Genomic DNA, 20,225 nt, shown 5'->3' on the forward strand with positions numbered 1-20,225 from the left:
GGTAATGTAGTTTCAGCCCACATCACCTTTGAAGAAAGCTTGTCACACCACATCCCTTTTGGCATCTTGAAGCTGTGGGCGACTGGAGTGGGTATAAAAATATATCTTACACATAGTTTTAACTATAACATCTGCAGGCAAGCTTGCACTAGCAACTGAATTATATATGTAAAGAAATACAAAAATTGTCTTTACTATTTGTTTCTTAGGCAGATTATTTTAAACCTGTTAACCTTTTAAATCAAATTTCTTTCATGTAATTAGCAAGAGTCCATGAGCTAGTGACGTATGGGATATACATTCCTACCAGGAGGGGCAAAGTTTCCCAAACCTCAAAATGCCTATAAATACACCCCTCACCACACCCACAATTCAGTTTTACAAACTTTGCCTCCGATGGAGGTGGTGAAGTAAGTTTGTGCTAGATTCTACGTTGATATGCGCTCCGCAGCAAGTTGGAGCCCGGTTTTCCTCTCAGCGTGCAGTGAATGTCAGAGGGATGTGAGGAGAGTATTGCCTATTTTGAATGCAGTGATCTCCTTCTACGGGGTCTATTTCATAGGTTCTCTGTTATCGGTCGTAGAGATTCATCTCTTACCTCCCTTTTCAGATCGACGATATACTCTTATATATACCATTACCTCTGCTGATTCTCGTTTCAGTACTGGTTTGGCTATCTGCTATATGTAGATGAGTGTCCTGGGGTAAGTAAGTCTTATTTTCTGTGACACTCCTAGCTATGGTTGGGCACTTTGTTTATAAAGTTCTAAATTTATGTATTCAAACATTTATTTGCCTTGACTCAGAATGTTCAACTTTCCTTATTTTCAGACAGTCAGTTTCATATTTGGGATAATGCATTTTAATTTAACATTTTTCTTAACTTAAAATTTGACTTTTTCCCTGTGGGCTGTTAGGCTCGCGGGGGCTGAAAATGCTTCATTTTATTGCGTCATTCTTGGCGCGGACTTTTTTGGCGCAAAAATTCTATTTCCGTTTCCGCCGTCATACGTGTCGCCGGAAGTTGCGTCATTTTTTGACGTTATTTTGCACCAAAAATGTCGGCGTTCCGGATGTGGCGTCATTTTTGGCGCCAGAAAGCATTTAGGCGCCAAATAATGTGGGCGTCTTATTTGGCACGAAAAAATATGGGCGTCGCTTTTGTCTCCACATTATTTAAGTCTCATTTTTTATTGCTTCTGGTTGCTAGAAGCTTGTTCTTTGGCATTTTTTCCCATTCCTGAAGCTGTCATTTAAGGAATTTGATCAATTTTGCTTTATATATATATGTTGTTTTTTCTCTTACATATTGCAAGATGTCTCACGTTGCATCTGAGTCAGAAGATACTACAGGAAAATCGCTGTCAAGTGCTGAATCTACCAAAGCTAAGTGTATCTGCTGTAAACTTTTGGTAGCTATTCCTCCAGCTGTTGTTTGTATTGATTGTCATGACAAACTTGTTAAAGCAGATAATATTTCCTTTAGTAAAGTACCATTGCCTGTTGCAGTTCCTTCAACATCTAAGGTGCAGAATGTTCCTGATAATATAAGAGATTTTGTTTCTGAATCCATAAAGAAGGCTATGTCTGTTATTTCTCCTTCTAGTAAACGTAAAAAATCTTTTAAAACTTCTCTCCCTACAGATGAATTTTTAAATGAACATCATCATTCTGATTCTGATGATTCCTCTGGTTCAGAGGATTCTGTCTCAGAGGTTGATGCTGATAAATCTTCATATTTATTTAAAATGGAATTTATTCGTTCTTTACTTAAAGAAGTACTAATTGCTTTAGAAATAGAGGATTCTGGTCCTCTTGATACTAATTCTAAACGTTTAGATAAGGTATTTAAAGCTCCTGTGGTTATTCCAGAAGTTTTTTCTGTTCCTAATGCTATTTCTGCAGTAATTTCCAAAGAATGGGATAATTTGGGTAATTCATTTACTCCTTCTAAACGTTTTAAGCAATTATATCCTGTGCCGTCTGACAGATTAGAATTTTGGGACAAGATCCCTAAAGTTGATGGGGCTATTTCTACCCTTGCTAAACGTACTACTATTCCTACGTCAGATGGTACTTCGTTTAAGGATCCTCTAGATAGGAAAATTGAATCCTTTCTAAGAAAAGCTTATCTGTGTTCAGGTAATCTTCTTAGACCTGCTATATCTTTGGCTGATGTTGCTACAGCTTCAACTTTTTGGTTGGAAACTTTAGCGCAACAAGTAACACATCGTGATTCTCATGATATTATTATTCTTCTTCAGCATGCTAATAATTTTATCTGTGATGCCATTTTTGATATTATCAGAGTTGATGTCAGGTTTATGTCTCTAGCTATTTTAGCTAGAAGAGCTTTATGGCTTAAAACTTGGAATGCTGATATGGCTTCTAAATCAACTTTACTTTCCATTTCTTTCCAGGGTAACAAATTATTTGGTTCTCAGTTGGATTCCATTATTTCAACTGTTACTGGTGGGAAAGGAACTTTTTTACCACAGGATAAAAAATCTAAAGGTAAAAACAGGGCTAATAATCGTTTTCGTTCCTTTCGTTTCAACAAAGAACAAAAGCCTGATCCTTCATCCTCAGGAGCAGTTTCAGTTTGGAGACCATCTCCAGTCTGGAATAAATCCAAGCCAGCTAGAAAGGCAAAGCCTGCTTCTAAGTCCACATGAAGGTGCGGCCCTCATTCCAGCTCAGCTGGTAGGGGGCAGGTTACGTTTTTTCAAGGAAATTTGGATCAATTCTGTTCACAATCTTTGGATTCAGAGCATTGTTTCAGAAGGGTACAGAATTGGTTTCAAGTTGAGACCTCCTGCAAAGAGATTTTTTCTTTCCCGTTTCCCAGTAAATCCAGTAAAAGCTCAAGCATTTCTGAAATGTGTTTCAGATCTAGAGTTGACTGGAGTAATTATGCCAGTTCCAGTTCCGGAACAGGGGATGGGGTTTTATTCAAATCTCTTCATTGTACCAAAGAAGGAGAATTCTTTCAGACCAGTTCTGGATCTAAAAATATTGAATCGTTATGTAAGGATACCAACGTTCAAGATGGTAACTGTAAGGACTATCTTACCTTTTGTTCAGCAAGGGAATTATATGTCCACAATAGATTTACAGGATGCATATCTGCATATTCCGATTCATCCAGATCATTATCAGTTCCTGAGATTCTCGTTTCTTCTGTTATGTGTGATCAGTCCACGGGTCATCATTACTTCTGGGATATAACTCCTCCCCAACAGGAAATGCAAGAGGATTCACCCAGCAGAGCTGATATAGCTCCTCCCCTCTACGTCAGTCCCAGTCATTCTCTTGCACCCAACAACTAGATAGGATGTGTGAGAGGACTATGGTGATTATACTTAGTTTTTATGACTTCAATCAAAAGTTTGTTATTTTACAATAGCACCGGAGCGTGTTATTACTTCTCTGGCAGAGTTTGAAGAAGAATCTACCAGAGTTTTTTACTATGATTTTAACCGGAGTAGTTAAGATCATATTGCTGTTCTCGGCCATCTGAGGGAGGTAAAAGCTTCAGATCAGGGGACAGCGGGCAGATGAATCTGCATTGAGGTATGTAGCAGTTTTTATTTTCTGAATGGAATTGATGAAAAAATCCTGCCATACCGTTATAATGACATGTATGTATACACTTCAGTATTCTGGGGATGGTATTTCACCGGAACTACTCTGTTAAAGGTCACTAATCCTTTTAATAAGTATTTGTCATGTTAAACGTTTTTGCTGGAATGTAGAATCGTTTACATTGTTGAGGTACTGAGTGAATAAATATTTGGGCATTATTTTCCACTTGGCAGTTGTTTGCTTTAATTGTGACAGTTTCGTTTCTCTTCACTGCTGTGTGTGAGAGGGAGGGGCCGTTTTTGGCGCTCTTTGCTACGCATCAAAAATTTCCAGTCAGCTACTCTTATATTTCCTGCATGATCCGGTTCATCTCTGACAGATCTAAGGGGTCTTCAAACTTCTTTGAAGGGAGGTATATTCTCTCAGCAGAGCTGTGAGAATTTTATATTGACTGTGAATAAAAACGTTGCTCTGTATTTTTATTTCAAATTTAATTATTGTTATTTTACTAATGGGAACAAAACCTTTGCTAAAAGTTGTGTTGTTTTAAAGTTTGATGCTATAACTGTTTTTCAGTTCATTATCTCAACTGTCATTTAATCGTTTAGTACCTCTTTGAGGCACAGTACGTTTTTGCTAAAAAAGATTATAACCAGGTTGCAAGTTATTGCTAGTGTGTTAAACATGTCTGACTCAGAGGAAGATATCTGTGTCATTTGTTCCAATGCCAAGGTGGAGCCCAATAGAAATTTATGTACTAACTGTATTGATGCTACTTTAAATAAAAGTCAATCTGTACAATGTGAACAAATTTCACCAAACTGCGAGGGGAGAGTTATGCCGACTAACTCGCCTCACGCGGCAGTACCTGCATCTCCCGCCCGGGAGGTGCGTGATATTATGGCGCCTAGTACATCTGGGCGGCCATTACAGATAACATTACATGATATGGCTACTGTTATGACTGAAGTTTTGTCTAAATTACCAGAACTAAGAGGCAAGCGCGATCACTCTGGGGTGAGAACAGAGTGCGCTGACAATACTAGGGCCATGTCTGATACTGCGTCACAGCTTGCAGAGCATGAGGACGGAGAGCTTCATTCTGTGGGTGACGGTTCTGATCCAAACAGATTGGATTCAGATATTTCAAATTTTAAATTTAAATTAGAGAACCTCCGTGTATTACTAGGGGAGGTCTTAGCGGCTCTCAATGATTGTAACACCGTTGCAATACCAGAGAAACTGTGTAGGTTGGATAAATACTTTGCGGTACCGGCGAGTACTGACGTTTTTCCTATACCTAAGAGATTAACTGAAATTGTTACTAAGGAGTGGGATAGACCCGGTGTGCCGTTCTCACCCCCTCCAATATTTAGAAAAATGTTTCCAATAGACGCCACCACTCGGGACTTATGGCAAACGGTCCCTAAGGTGGAGGGAGCAGTTTCTACTTTAGCTAAGCGTACCACTATCCCGGTGGAGGATAGCTGTGCTTTTTCAGATCCAATGGATAAAAAATTAGAGGGTTACCTTAAGAAAATGTTTGTTCAACAAGGTTTTATATTGCAACCCCTTGCATGTATCGCGCCGATTACGGCTGCGGCAGCATTTTGGATTGAGTCTCTGGAAGAGAACCTTAGTTCATCTACGCTAGACGACATTATGGACAGGCTTAGAGTCCTTAAACTAGCTAATTCATTCATTTCGGAGGCCGTAGTACATTTAACCAAACTTACGGCTAAGAACTCAGGATTCGCCATACAGGCACGTAGGGCACTGTGGCTAAAATCCTGGTCAGCTGATGTTACTTCTAAGTCCAAATTACTTAATATACCTTTCAAGGGGCAGTCTTTATTTGGGCCCGGTTTGAAAGAAATTATCGCTGACATTACAGGAGGTAAGGGCCACGCCCTACCTCAAGACAAAGCCAAAGCTAAGGCTAGACAGTCTAATTTTCGTCCCTTTCGGAATTTCAAAACAGGAGCAGCATCAACCTCCACTGCACCAAAACAGGAAGGAGCTGTTGCTCGTTACAGGCAAGGCTGGAAACCTAACCAGTCCTGGAACAAGGGCAAACAGGCCAGGAAACCTGCTGCTGCCCCAAAGACAGCATGAACCGAGAGCCCCCGATCCGGGACCGGATCTAGTGGGGGGCAGACTTTCTCTCTTCGCCCAGGCCTGGGCAAGAGATGTTCAGGATCCCTGGGCGCTAGAGATCATATCTCAGGGATACCTTCTAGACTTCAAATTATCTCCCCCAAGAGGGAGATTTCATCTGTCAAGGTTGTCAACAAACCAGATAAAGAGAGAAGCGTTTCTACGCTGCGTACAAGATCTGTTATTAATGGGAGTGATCCATCCGGTTCCGCAGTCGGAACAAGGACAAGGGTTCTACTCAAACCTGTTTGTGGTTCCCAAAAAAGAGGGAACTTTCAGGCCAATCTTAGATTTAAAGATTCTAAACAAATTCCTAAGAGTTCCATCGTTCAAAATGGAAACTATTCGGACAATCTTACCCATGATCCAAAAGGGTCAGTACATGACCACAGTGGATTTAAAAGATGCTTACCTTCACATACCGATTCACAAAGATCATCACCGGTATCTAAGGTTTGCCTTCCTAGACAGGCACTACCAGTTCGTAGCTCTTCCATTCGGATTGGCTACGGCCCCAAGAATCTTCACAAAGGTTCTGGGTGCCCTTCTGGCGGTACTAAGACCGCGAGGGATTTCGGTAGCTCCGTACCTAGACGACATTCTAATACAAGCTTCAAGCTTTCAAACTGCCAAGTCTCATACAGAGTTAGTTCTGGCATTTCTAAGGTCGCATGGATGGAAAGTGAACGAAAAGAAGAGTTCTCTTTTTCCTCTCACAAGAGTTCCATTCTTGGGGACTCTTATAGATTCTGTAGAAATGAAGATTTACCTGACAGAAGACAGGTTAACAAAGCTTCAAGATACATGCCGTGTCCTTCATTCCATTCAACACCCGTCAGTAGCTCAATGCATGGAGGTGATCGGCTTAATGGTAGCGGCAATGGACATAGTACCTTTTGCACGCCTACACCTCAGACCGCTGCAATTGTGCATGCTAAGTCAGTGGAATGGGGATTACTCAGATTTGTCCCCTACTCTGAATCTGAATCAAGAGACCAGAAATTCTCTTCTATGGTGGCTTTATCGGCCACACCTGTCCAGGGGGATGCCATTCAGCAGGCCAGACTGGACAATCGTAACAACAGACGCCAGCCTACTAGGTTGGGGCGCTGTCTGGAATTCTCTGAAGGCTCAGGGATTATGGAATCAGGAGGAGAGTCTCCTTCCAATAAACATTCTGGAATTGAGAGCAGTTCTCAATGCCCTTCTGGCTTGGCCCCAATTAACAACTCGGGGGTTCATCAGGTTTCAGTCGGACAATATCACGACTGTAGCTTACATCAACCATCAGGGAGGGACAAGGAGCTCCCTAGCAATGATGGAAGTATCAAAGATAATTCGCTGGGCAGAGTATCACTCTTGCCACCTGTCAGCAATCCACATCCCGGGAGTGGAGAACTGGGAGGCGGATTTCTTGAGTCGCCAGACTTTTCATCCGGGAGAGTGGGAACTTCATCCGGAGGTCTTTGCCCAAATACTTCGACGTTGGGGCAAACCAGAGATAGATCTCATGGCGTCTCGCCAGAACGCCAAACTTCCTCACTACGGGTCCAGATCCAGGGATCCGGGAGCGGTTCTGATAGATGCTTTGACAGCACCTTGGAACTTCGGGATGGCTTATGTGTTTCCACCCTTCCCGCTGCTTCCTCGATTGATTGCCAAAATCAAACAGGAGAGAGCATCTGTGATTCTAATAGCGCCTGCATGGCCACGCAGGACTTGGTATGCAGATCTAGTGGACATGTCATCCTGTCCGCCTTGGTCTCTACCTCTAAGACAGGACCTTCTGATACAGGGTCCATTCAAACATCAAAATCTAACTTCTCTGAAACTGACTGCTTGGAAATTGAACGCTTGATTTTATCAAAACGTGGTTTTTCTGAGTCGGTTATTGATACCCTGATACAGGCTAGGAAGCCTGTTACCAGAAAGATTTACCATAAAATATGGCGCAAATACCTATACTGGTGTGAATCCAAACGTTACTCCTGGAGTAAGGTTAGGATCCCTAGGATATTGTCCTTTCTACAAGAAGGTTTAGAAAAGGGTTTATCAGCCAGTTCATTAAAGGGACAGATTTCAGCTCTGTCCATCTTGTTACACAGACGTCTGTCAGAAAATCCAGACGTCCAGGCCTTTTGTCAGGCTTTAGCTAGGATCAAGCCTGTGTTTAAAACCGTTGCTCCGCCATGGAGTTTAAACTTAGTTCTTAACGTTTTACAGGGTGTTCCGTTTGAACCCCTTCATTCCATTGATATAAAATTGTTATCTTGGAAAGTTCTGTTTTTAATGGCTATCTCCTCGGCTCGAAGAGTCTCTGAGTTATCAGCATTACATTGTGATTCTCCTTATCTGATTTTTCACTCAGACAAGGTAGTTCTGCGTACTAAACCTGGGTTCTTACCTAAGGTAGTCACTGACAGGAATATCAATCAAGAGATTGTTGTTCCATCCTTGTGTCCAAATCCTTCTTCAAAGAAGGAACGTCTTCTACACAATCTGGATGTAGTTCGTGCCCTCAAGTTCTACTTGCAGGCAACTAAAGATTTTCGCCAAACTTCTTCCCTGTTTGTCGTTTATTCTGGACAGAGGAGAGGTCAAAAAGCTTCTGCTACTTCTCTCTCTTTTTGGCTTCGTAGCATAATACGTTTAGCCTATGAGACTGCTGGACAGCAGCCTCCTGAAAGAATTACAGCTCACTCCACTAGAGCTGTGGCTTCCACTTGGGCCTTTAAGAATGAGGCCTCTGTTGAACAGATTTGCAAGGCTGCAACTTGGTCTTCGCTTCATACTTTTTCCAAATTTTACAAATTTGACACTTTTGCTTCTTCGGAGGCTATTTTTGGGAGAAAGGTTCTTCAGGCAGTGGTTCCTTCTGTATAATGAGCCTGCCTATCCCTCCCGTCATCCGTGTACTTTTGCTTTGGTATTGGTATCCCAGAAGTAATGATGACCCGTGGACTGATCACACATAACAGAAGAAAACATAATTTATGCTTACCTGATAAATTCCTTTCTTCTGTTGTGTGATCAGTCCACGGCCCGCCCTGTTTTTAAGGCAGGTAAATATCTTTTAAATTATACTCCAGTCACCACTTCACCCTTGGTTACTCCTTTCTCGTTGATTCTTGGTCGAATGACTGGGACTGACGTAGAGGGGAGGAGCTATATCAGCTCTGCTGGGTGAATCCTCTTGCATTTCCTGTTGGGGAGGAGTTATATCCCAGAAGTAATGATGACCCGTGGACTGATCACACAACAGAAGAAAGGAATTTATCAGGTAAGCATAAATTATGTTTTCTGGACAAGCATTACCAGTTTGTGGCTCTGCCGTTTGGCCTAGCTACAGCTCCAAGAATTTTTACAAAGGTTCTCGGTGCCCTGCTGTCTGTAATCAGAGAACAGGGTATTGTGGTATTTCCTTATTTGGACGATATCTTGGTACTTGCTCAGTCTTTACATTTAGCAGAATCTCATACGAATCGACTTGTGTTGTTTCTTCAAGATCATGGTTGGAGGATCAATTTACCAAAAAGTTCTTTGATTCCTCAGACAAGGGTAACCTTTCTGGGTTTCCAGATGGATTCAGTGTCCATGACTCTGTCTTTAACAGACAAGAGACGTCTAAAGTTGATTGCAGCTTGTCGAAACCTTCAGTCACAATCATTCCCTTCGGTAGCCTTATGCATGGAAATTCTAGGTCTTATGACTGCTGCATCGGACGCGATCCCCTTTGCTCGTTTTCACATGCGACCTCTTCAGCTCTGTATGCTGAAGCAATGGTGCAAGGATTACACGAAGATATCTCAATTAATATCTTTAAAACCGATTGTTCGACGCTCTCTAACATGGTGGACAGATCACCATCGTTTAATTCAGGGGGCTTCTTTTGTGCTTCCGACCTGGACTGTAATTTCAACAGATGCAAGTCTCACAGGTTGGGGAGCTGTGTGGGGATCTCTGACGGCACAAGGAGTTTGGGAATCTCAGGAGGTGAGATTACCGATCAATATTTTGGAACTCCGTGCAATTTTCAGAGCTCTTCAGTTTTGGCCTCTTCTGAAGAGAGAATCGTTCATTTGTTTTCAGACAGACAATGTCACAACTGTGGCATACATCAATCATCAAGGAGGGACTCACAGTCCTCTGGCTATGAAAGAAGTATCTCGAATTTTGGTTTGGGCGGAATCCAGCTCCTGTCTAATCTCTGCGGTTCATATCCCAGGTGTAGACAATTGGGAAGCGGATTATCTCAGTCGCCAAACGTTGCATCCGGGCGAATGGTCTCTTCACCCAGAGGTATTTCTTCAGATTGTTCAAATGTGGGAACTTCCAGAAATAGATCTGATGGCGTCCCATCTAAACAAGAAACTTCCCAGGTATCTGTCCAGATCCCGGGATCCTCAGGCGGAGGCAGTGGATGCATTATCACTTCCTTGGAAGTATCATCCTGCCTATATCTTTCCGCCTCTAGTTCTTCTTCCAAGAGTAATCTCCAAGATTCTGAAGGAATGCTCGTTTGTTCTGCTGGTAGCTCCGGCATGGCCTCACAGGTTTTGGTATGCGGATCTTGTCCGGATGGCCTCTTGCCAACCGTGGACTCTTCCGTTAAGACCAGACCTTCTGTCACAAGGTCCTTTTTTCCATCAGGATCTGAAATCCTTAAATTTAAAGGTATGGAGATTGAACGCTTGATTCTTGGTCAAAGAGGTTTCTCTGACTCTGTGATTAATACTATGTTACAGGCTCGTAAATCTGTATCTCGAGAGATATATTATAGAGTCTGGAAGACTTATATTTCTTGGTGTCTTTCTCATCATTTTTCCTGGCATTCTTTTAGAATACCGAGAATTTTACAGTTTCTTCAGGATGGTTTAGATAAGGGTTTGTCCGCAAGTTCTTTGAAAGGACAAATCTCTGCTCTTTCTGTTCTTTTTCACAGAAAGATTGCTATTCTTCCTGATATTCATTGTTTTGTACAAGCTTTGGTTCGTATAAAACCTGTCATTAAGTCAATTTCTCCTCCTTGGAGTTTGAATTTGGTTCTGGGAGCTCTTCAAGCTCCTCCGTTTGAACCTATGCATTCATTGGACATTAAATTACTTTCTTGGAAAGTTTTTTTCCTTTTGGCCATCTCTTCTGCCAGAAGAGTTTCTGAATTATCTGCTCTTTCTTGTGAGTCTCCTTTTCTGATTTTTCATCAGGATAAGGCGGTGTTGCGAACTTCTTTTGAATTTTTACCTAAAGTTGTGAATTCCAACAACATTAGTAGAGAAATTGTGGTTCCTTCATTATGTCCTAATCCTAAGAATTCTAAGGAGAAATCATTGCATTCTTTGGATGTTGTTAGAGCTTTGAAATATTATGTTGAAGCTACGAAATCTTTTCGTAAGACTTCTAGTCTATTTGTTATCTTTTCCGGTTCTAGAAAAGGCCAGAAAGCTTCTGCCATTTCTTTGGCATCTTGGTTGAAATCTTTAATTCATCTTGCCTATGTTGAGTCGGGTAAAACTCCGCCTCAGAGAATTACAGCTCATTCTACTAGGTCAGTTTCTACTTCCTGGGCGTTTAGGAATGAAGCTTCGGTTGACCAGATCTGCAAAGCAGCAACTTGGTCCTCTTTGCATACTTTTACTAAATTCTACCATTTTGATGTATTTTCTTCTTCTGAAGCAGTTTTTGGTAGAAAAGTACTTCAGGCAGCGGTTTCAGTTTGAATCTTCTGCTTATGTTTTTCGTTAAACTTTATTTTGGGTGTGGATTATTTTCAGCAGGAATTGGCTGTCTTTATTTTATCCCTCCCTCTCTAGTGACTCTTGTGTGGAAAGATCCACATCTTGGGTAGTCATTATCCCATACGTCACTAGCTCATGGACTCTTGCTAATTACATGAAAGAAAACATAATTTATGTAAGAACTTACCTGATAAATTCATTTCTTTCATATTAGCAAGAGTCCATGAGGCCCGCCCTTTTTTTGTGGTGGTTATGATTTTGTATAAAGCACAATTATTCCAATTCCTTATTTTATATGCTTTCGCACTTTTTTATCACCCCACTTCTTGGCTATTCGTTAAACTGAATTGTGGGTGTGGTGAGGGGTGTATTTATAGGCATTTTGAGGTTTGGGAAACTTTGCCCCTCCTGGTAGGAATGTATATCCCATACGTCACTAGCTCATGGACTCTTGCTAATATGAAAGAAATGAATTTATCAGGTAAGTTCTTACATAAATTATGTTATTTTGTTGGAATGAAATGATACAGGTATTATACTGTATAAGCCGGTGGACCCCTTATACAACTTAAATGGTTTCCTTCACTTACCTTCATTATCGTTTTATTAATTTTTTAAGCAAACTATTAAATGAAAAATGTTGTAAATGTTTTATTCAGTTATCTGAAAACATTTATACAGTAGGTGTTTTATGCTGTAAAATGCAATGTAGATGAGGTTTAGTACCTACAGATGTATTACAGGTAAAGTGCATACTATTACTTTTATAATGCATTTTGATCTGAATTAAGCAAATACTTTCAGGCTTTTGGTTTAAGGAGACACTGATAGTCTCATTGCCTGCTACTCTATATTATAGGAGCCAGGTACATTGGTCGGTATAGTATTTAATCATGTAATGCAAAAAAAAATCCAGAGTGTGTATTGTGTTCCTCTATTTCACCATTCACTGAATGCTTCTTGTAGCTGCACTGTCCTAACAATCTGAGAAATGCACCACAAGCCTTGCAAAGCACCCGTAAGTGTCTTCAAAGACTTTATACTGCCTTTCAGTGGAGGTTGAGAAAGATGTCCTTGTTTGTGACTCAGGTACAAGTCTAGCATTATTCTCTATATCCATTAACATATATAGAAAGACGTAAGTGCCCCTTGTACTCAGTTGGCTGTAGGTGTGTCTTTGCACCATTTAACCTCTCAGCTACCAGAGAGAATTGCAGAGCAATTCATTCTGGAAGTGGGTGGAATATTGTGACACTACCAAGTCCTCAAAAAAGACTCTTAATGAGCATCACAATAAAACTAGTTAGGAGACTAACATAATGTAATGCAGTTTTAAAGTGTTCATTTTGTTTTTCGTTTTCCTGTTTAACAAGCCATGAAGTAATATCCTTATTAAAAGAAGAGTTGTGCTGTGTATGGGGCTACGGGGAGTGTAGAGGAGTTTGAATAGCCCACCTGAATGTAAAAACAGTGATCCCTCCCTTACCCCAAATACAATATGGCTCTTAATTTAATTGTTGCCAACACAGCTAAGGAATGGTAAGGTTGATTAGAATGCATTAGGTCTTCCTCAAGGCACATGTAGTGGGGGGGGGGGGGGCGCACTATATTTTTGTACAAGTCTGTTTTACCATTTTATTTACAAGTGATGCTTATTAGTCTGTTTTTTGTGACCTGATAGTGTCTTTTTTTAAAGGGCTTGCCCCTTTCACCTTCAACATCAATTTAATGTTACGTGCCTTTTATTTTGTTAATCTTGTAACATTAAACTCTTGTTACCAAGTAACTGTGTCTTTTCTGTGATGTTTTGCATGCATTTTCAGTGATTGGAAATTAAGGGAATTCATTTTTTTTTAATAAACAATGGGATTTTTTTTTCCTTTTTAAAGGACCATTAAATACAGTAAAGTTGCATAAACAACACATGTACTATAAAGACTATGTAATAACAATAGTTTCAATTCAAATGCATTGTAGATTTCTTTTACAAATTTCAAAAATACTTCTATTTCTTAGATCCCTGTATCATGTTACAGCCATCAACCAATCACAAATGCAGATATGTACATTATATACAGTGATTCTTGAATATGCTCAGTAGGATCTGGTGCCTCAGAAAGTGTGCATATAAAAAGATTGTGCACATTTTGGTAATAAAAATAAATTGGAAAGGCTTTTTTTTTTGGAGAGTTTAATTTCTTCAGTCCTATAGGAGGAGGCAAAACACCCCGCAAAGCTTTAATCCCTCCTACTTTCCCATGATTCCTTAGTCAATTTTTTTGTCTCCTGCAAGGATTACTGCTCTACATGTCATTTGAAAGGGGTTTTCTGACCAATCTGAGACCCATTTTCCTCCTCATGGAACCTACAAACAGGGCAGAGGAGGTTATAGGAGTTCAGCCAAACATTGAAAATCGTTTTCCAGTGCAGGCATGTCACCAACCTCCAAGGTGAAATGGGCATACACTCCAATCTACTGGTGTGTACAGTGTGCTGTTCCTTTATGTGACATGAAACTAAAAAAAAATCTTTCAAGATTCAGGTAGAGCATAAAGTTTTAAACAACTTTCTAATTTACTTCTGTCATATAATTTGCTTTGTTTTCTTGGTATCTTTTGTTGAATAAAATACCTAGGTAGGCTCAGGAGCAGCAAAGCACTACTGGGAGCTAGATATTGAATGGTGGCTGCACATATATGCCTTTTGCTATTGGTTCATACAGTGTGTTCAGCTAGATTCCTGTAGTGCAATGCTACTCTTTCAACAAGGAATACTGAAAGAATTAAAGGGAGAGTCAAGTGAAAAACTGGGGGGGGGGGGGTGTTCAGTGAGATACTCAGGCACTTATAAAAATGTATTTCTATCATATAGGTGGCGAAAGTCCACAAGCTCGTTACTGATGGGATATACATTCCTACCAGGATGGGGAAAAGTTCTCCAAACTTCAAATGCCTATAAATACACCTCCCACCTCACTCATACCTAAGTTTAAAAAACGTTGCCTCCTTAGGAGGTGGTGAAGCATGATGTGCTTGATTCTTCAGTGAAAGGCTCTTCTAAGCATATTGTAGCCCAGTTACTCTCTAAGGGCAGTGTTTGTCTGAGGGATGTGAAGGGAGTATTGCCTGATGATACCATGTTTTCGCCTATGGGAAAGCTTTTTATAAGGCTCTCTGTAAATCGGTTGCAGGGATTCATCTGCTCCTTCCCTTTATAGATCGACAATATACTCTTGTACCATTAGCTCTGCTAATATGTTTCAGTACTGGTTTGGCTGTCTGCTATATGTGGATGGGTTTCCTACACGGTAAATATATACTTTTATTATACAAGACTCTCAGCTATGGATTGGGCACTTTTTAAGTAAAGTTGTTATATATTGTTTGTATACATGCCAGTAATTCAGTGCTCTTTTTTAGTGACTTAATTTGGGGCTAAATATTTGTAAAGGTTGGTAGAGTCTGTGAAACGTACAGGAGTTTTTTTAGAGCTAGTAATTTATTTATAAATTAGGATGCTAAGTATTATGTTAGTCTCATGGAATGTTGATAATCACATTTTATGCAGCTATAATAGAAGTATCCACTAGGCTTTTTTAGGTACATTTAGTTTTTTTTGTATTTACAATCAAGTTCTTACCTGTGAGAGGTGTATTAGAAATTCACTACAGCTTTGCATGTCGCGCATGTGATGATGCTATTTATGTCATTGCGTGACGTGTCATCATTTCGTGTGTTGTTTTTTTTTGGCACCAAAAATTCCTGCCAAAAAAATGACAATGTCCCCACCAAAATTACAGTTATAAGCTTCGCCCCCAGCTCATTCAGTGTTCTCAGAAAACATTTAAAATTTAATTAATTTTTGCTCAGTTTCCCATTCTCTCAAGCCTGTTATATATATCATATATAGGAGCATGGATATAAATTTGCAGAATTAATTTATTTTCTTTCCTAAAATATGGTGAGTCCACGGCTTGAGTAATTACTGTTGGGAATATTACTCCTGGCCAGCAGGAGAAGACAAAGAGCATCACAGTTAAACTGCTAAGTATCACTCCCTTACCCACAACCCCCAGTCATTCTCTTTGCCTTCGTGCATGGAGGAGGTGAAGTTTAGGTGTCTGAAGAAAAATTTTGATTTCATCTACAAGCAAGTTTTGGAGTATAGCCGTATTCCATGTCATTCCTTGCAGTCGGGTAGTGGTGGATTTAAAGCAGTTGGGAACTTGTAAAGAGGTACTTACTACGTTTTCCTAACAATTGCTGCCCTAGTTTAGAAAGCCAGAGTTGGCTACTCTGTTCTTTCTTTTTCAAAGGTCTCTGTGAGAAACCGTGTCCTCTCATACCTTGTAACTGTCTACATGCCAGACAGTGGAGCAGGTAAGTGCGTTTTTTCTTCCAGTTGGGGAAACCATGCACTTAACAAATTAAAAACACTGCTTTTTTTATTGGGACATAGATAATCCTGTTGTATTGGTTACACTGGGGCATGAAGCAGGCCCCACTGTAGCATGTGTGAGACTAACATTTAAACTCTTTTAAAAAGAAAGAGTAAAATGTTTTTATTAGGCTTTATTTTCTGACACATTTACTTGAGTTTAAACTGAAAGTAAGGCAAAATTTTCTATTTCAGCAGCTTATTCATTTCCCCTTTGCTTTAAAATAAAACGATGCAACATTTTAAACTGTCAGGTTTGAAAAAGACAGTTATTTCTGGTACTTAGTGTACCAGGAAGTAGTGCCTTTCTGAGTCGCGACAGTAATTTGAGCTTGGCAGTTGCGGTCACATGACCGGCTTTACATCATATTGTTTCTCAGGAAAAAGTTCTTTCTTTCATGTAATTGGCAAGAGTTCATGAGCTAGTGACGTATGGGATATACAATCCTACCAGGAGGGGTAAAGTTTCCCAAACCTCAAAATGCCTATAAATACACCTCTCACCACACCCACAATTCAGTTTTACAAACTTTGCCTCCTATGGAGGTGGTGAAGTAAGTTTGTGCTAAGATTTCTACGTTGATATGTGCTTCTGAGCATTTTGAAGCCCAATTCCACTGAGTACAGTGAATGTCAGAGGGATGTGACGGGAGTATCACCTTTTGAATGCAATGGTTTTCCTCATGGGAGATCTGTTTCATAGGTTCTCTGTTATCGGCCGTAGAGATTCATCTCCTACCTCCCTTTTCAGATCAACGATATACTCTCATATTCCATTACCTCTACTGATAACGGTTTCAGTACTGGTTTGGCTATCTGCTATATGTGGATGGGTGTCTTTTGGTAAGTATGTTTTCATTACTTAAGACACTCTCCGCTATGGTTTAGCACTTTATGTATTTATATAAAGTTCTAAATATATGTATTGTACTTATATTTGCCATGATTCAGGTTTCAGTATATTTCCTTTTGCAGACTGTCGGTTTCATATCTGGGAAATGCATTTTTTAGGAAAAATTTATTTCTTACCTGGGGTATAGTCTTTTTTTACTGTCATTTTAAAATTTGTGAGCAGAATTAGGCTCGTGAGAAATGCCAAAGTATATAGCGTCATTTTTGGTGTGAGATTTTTTGGCACAAAGCTACGTTCGATGACGCAAATTCGTCATTTCCGGCGTCTTAGTCGACACAGAGTCCTTTCACAGGGTTGCGTCTTCAATGACGCAAGTGTGTCATTTCTGGATGTTGTTGGCTCCAAAAAAAATTGTATGTTTGTGTTGTGCGTCATACTTGGCGCCAAATATTTTCATTATTTGAAACCCCATTCCTATATGCCTCTTGCCTTTTTTCTCTTTCAGAGGGCTATGCTGTTTGCATTTTTTTCCCATTCCTGAAACTGCCATATAAGGAAATTGATCCTTTTTCTTTATATGTTGTTTTTTCTCTTACATTTGCAAGATGTTTCAATCTGATTCTGTCTCAGAAATCACTGTTGTAACCCTGCTGCTTGATAACCGTTCTACCAAAGATAAGTACATTTGTTGTAAACTTGTGGAGTTTATATCTCCAGCTGTGGTTTGTAATAGTTGTCATGATAAACTTTTACATGCAGAGAATGTGTCCATCAGTAATAGTACATTTATACCTGTGAATTTAAAAAAAAGTATTGCTGATTCTATTCAGAAGGCTTTGTCTGCCCTCCCGCCTTCTAATAAACATAAAAGGTCTTTTAAAACTTCTCATAAGGTTGATGAAATTTCAAATGACCGACAACATACTGAATTATCCTCCTCTGATGAGGATCTATCTGATTCAGAAGATCCTTCCTCAGATATTGACACTGACAAATCTACTTATTTATTTAAAATGGAGTATATTCGTTCTTTGTTAAAGAAGTGTTGATTACATTGGATATTGAGGAAACTAGTCCTCTTGATATTAAAACTAGTTAACGTTTAAATTCTGTTTATAAACCTCCTGTGATTACTCCAGAGGTTTTTCCAGTTCCTGATGCTATTTCTGATATGATTTCTAAGGCATGGAATAGGCCTGGTACTTCTTTTTTTTCCTTCTTCAAGGTTTAAAAAATTGTATCTTTTGCCAGCAGTTACATTGGAGTTTTGGGAAAAGATCCCCAAAGTTCATGGGGCTATCTCTACTCTTGCTAAACGTACTACTATTCCTATGGAAGATAGTATTTCTTTTAAAGATCCTTTAGATAGGAAACTTGTATCTTATCTAAGGAAAGCCTATTTATATTCTGGTCATCTTCTCAGGCCTGCATTTTCTTTGGCTGATGTTGCAGTTGCATCAACTTTTTGGTTGGAAAATTTAGCACAACAAGAATTGGAATCTGATTTGTCTAGCATTGTTCGCTTGCTTCAACATGCTAATCATTTTATTTGTGATGCAATTTTTGATATTATCAAAATTGATGTTAAATCTATGTCTTTAGCTATTTTAGCTAGAAGAGATTTGTGGCTTAAATCTTGGAATGCTGACATGACTTCTAAGTCTAGATTGCTATCTCTTTCTTTCCAAGATAATAAGTTATTTGGTTCTCAGTTGGATTCAATTGTTTAAACTGTCACTGGGGGGAAGGGAGTTTTTTGCCTCAGGATAAAGACCTAAGGGTAAATCTAAAGCTTCTAACCGTTTTCGTTCCTTTTGACAAATTAAGGAAAAGAAACCTAATCCTTCCCCCAAGGAATCTGCTTCCAGTTGCAAGCCTTCTTCAAATTAGAATAAATCCAAGCCATTTAAGAAACTAAAGCCAGCCCCCAAGTCCGCATGAAGGTGCGGCCTTCATTCCAGCTCTGCTGGTAGGGGGCAGATTAAGATTTTTCAAGGATGTTTGGACAAATTCTGTCCAAAATCAATGGATTCTGAGTATTGTCTCTCGGGGTACCGAATAGGATTCAGAGTGAGACCTCTTGTTAGAAGATATTTTCTCTCACGCATCCCAGCAAATCCAGTAAAGGCTCAGACTCTCCTGAAGTGTGTTTCAGACCTGGAGTTTTCAGGGGTAATCATGCCGGTTCCGTTTCAGGAACAGGGTTTGGAGTTTTATTCAAATCTATTCCCAAAGAAAGAAAATTAATCCAGACCAGTTCTGGATCTGTAAATTTTGAATAGTTATTTAAGTGTACCAACTTTCAAAATGGTGACTATAAGGACTATTCTGTCTTTTGTTTAGCACAGGCATTATATGTCCATAATAGATTTACAGGATACATATATTCATATTCCGATTCATCCAGATCATTATCAGTTTCTGAGATTCTCTTTTCTAGACAAGCATTACCAATTTGTTGCTCTTCCTTTTGGCCTAGCGACAGCTCCAAGAATATTTTCAAAGGTTCTCGTGCCCTACTCTGTAATCAGAGAGCGGGGTATTGCAGTGTTTCCTTATTTGGATGATGTCTTGCTACTAGCTCAGTCTTCACATTCTGCAAAATCTCACACAAATCAACTAGTGTTGTTTCTTCGAAAACATGGTTGGAGGATCAATTTACCAAAAAGTTCTTTGATTCCTCAGACAAGGGTCTCCTTTTCAGGTTTCCAGATGGATTCAGTGTCCATGACTCTGTCTCTAACAGATAAGAGACGTTTGAAATTGGTTCCAGCTTGCCGGAACCTTCAGTCTCAGTCATTCCCTTCAGTAGCTATGTGCATGGAAGTTTTAGGTCTCATGACTGCAGCATCGGAAGCAATCCCCTTTGCTCGTTTTCATATGAGACCTCTCCAGCTTTGTATGCTGAACCAATGCTGCAGGGATTATACAAGGATATCACAATTAATATCCTTAAATCCCAATGTTCGACTATCTCTGACTTGGTGGTTAAATCACCATCGTATAGATCTAGGGGCCTCTTTTGTTCATCCAGCCTTGACTGTGATCACAACAAATGCAAGTCTTTCAGGTTGGGGAGCTGTTTGGGGATCTCTGACAGCACAAGGGGTTTAGAAATCTCAAGAGGCAAGATTACCAATCAATATTTTGGAACTCCGTGCAATTTTCAGGGCTCTTCAGATTTGGCCTTTTTATGAAGAGAGAACCGTTCATTTGTTTTCAGACAGACAATATCACATCTGTGGCATATGTCAATCATCAGGGTGGGACTCACAGTCCCCAAGCTATGAAAGAAGTATCTTGGATACTTGCTTGGGAGGAATCCAGCTCCTGTCTAATTTCTGCGGTTCATATCCCAGGTATAGACAATTGAGAAGCGGATTGTCTCAGCCGTCAGACTTTACATCCGGGGGAGTGGTCCCTCCATCCAAATGTGTTTTCTCAGGTTGTTCAGATGT

Source organism: Bombina bombina, chromosome 3 (assembly GCF_027579735.1).
Source record: "Bombina bombina isolate aBomBom1 chromosome 3, aBomBom1.pri, whole genome shotgun sequence".
NCBI classification, from domain to species: Eukaryota; Metazoa; Chordata; class Amphibia; order Anura; family Bombinatoridae; genus Bombina; species Bombina bombina.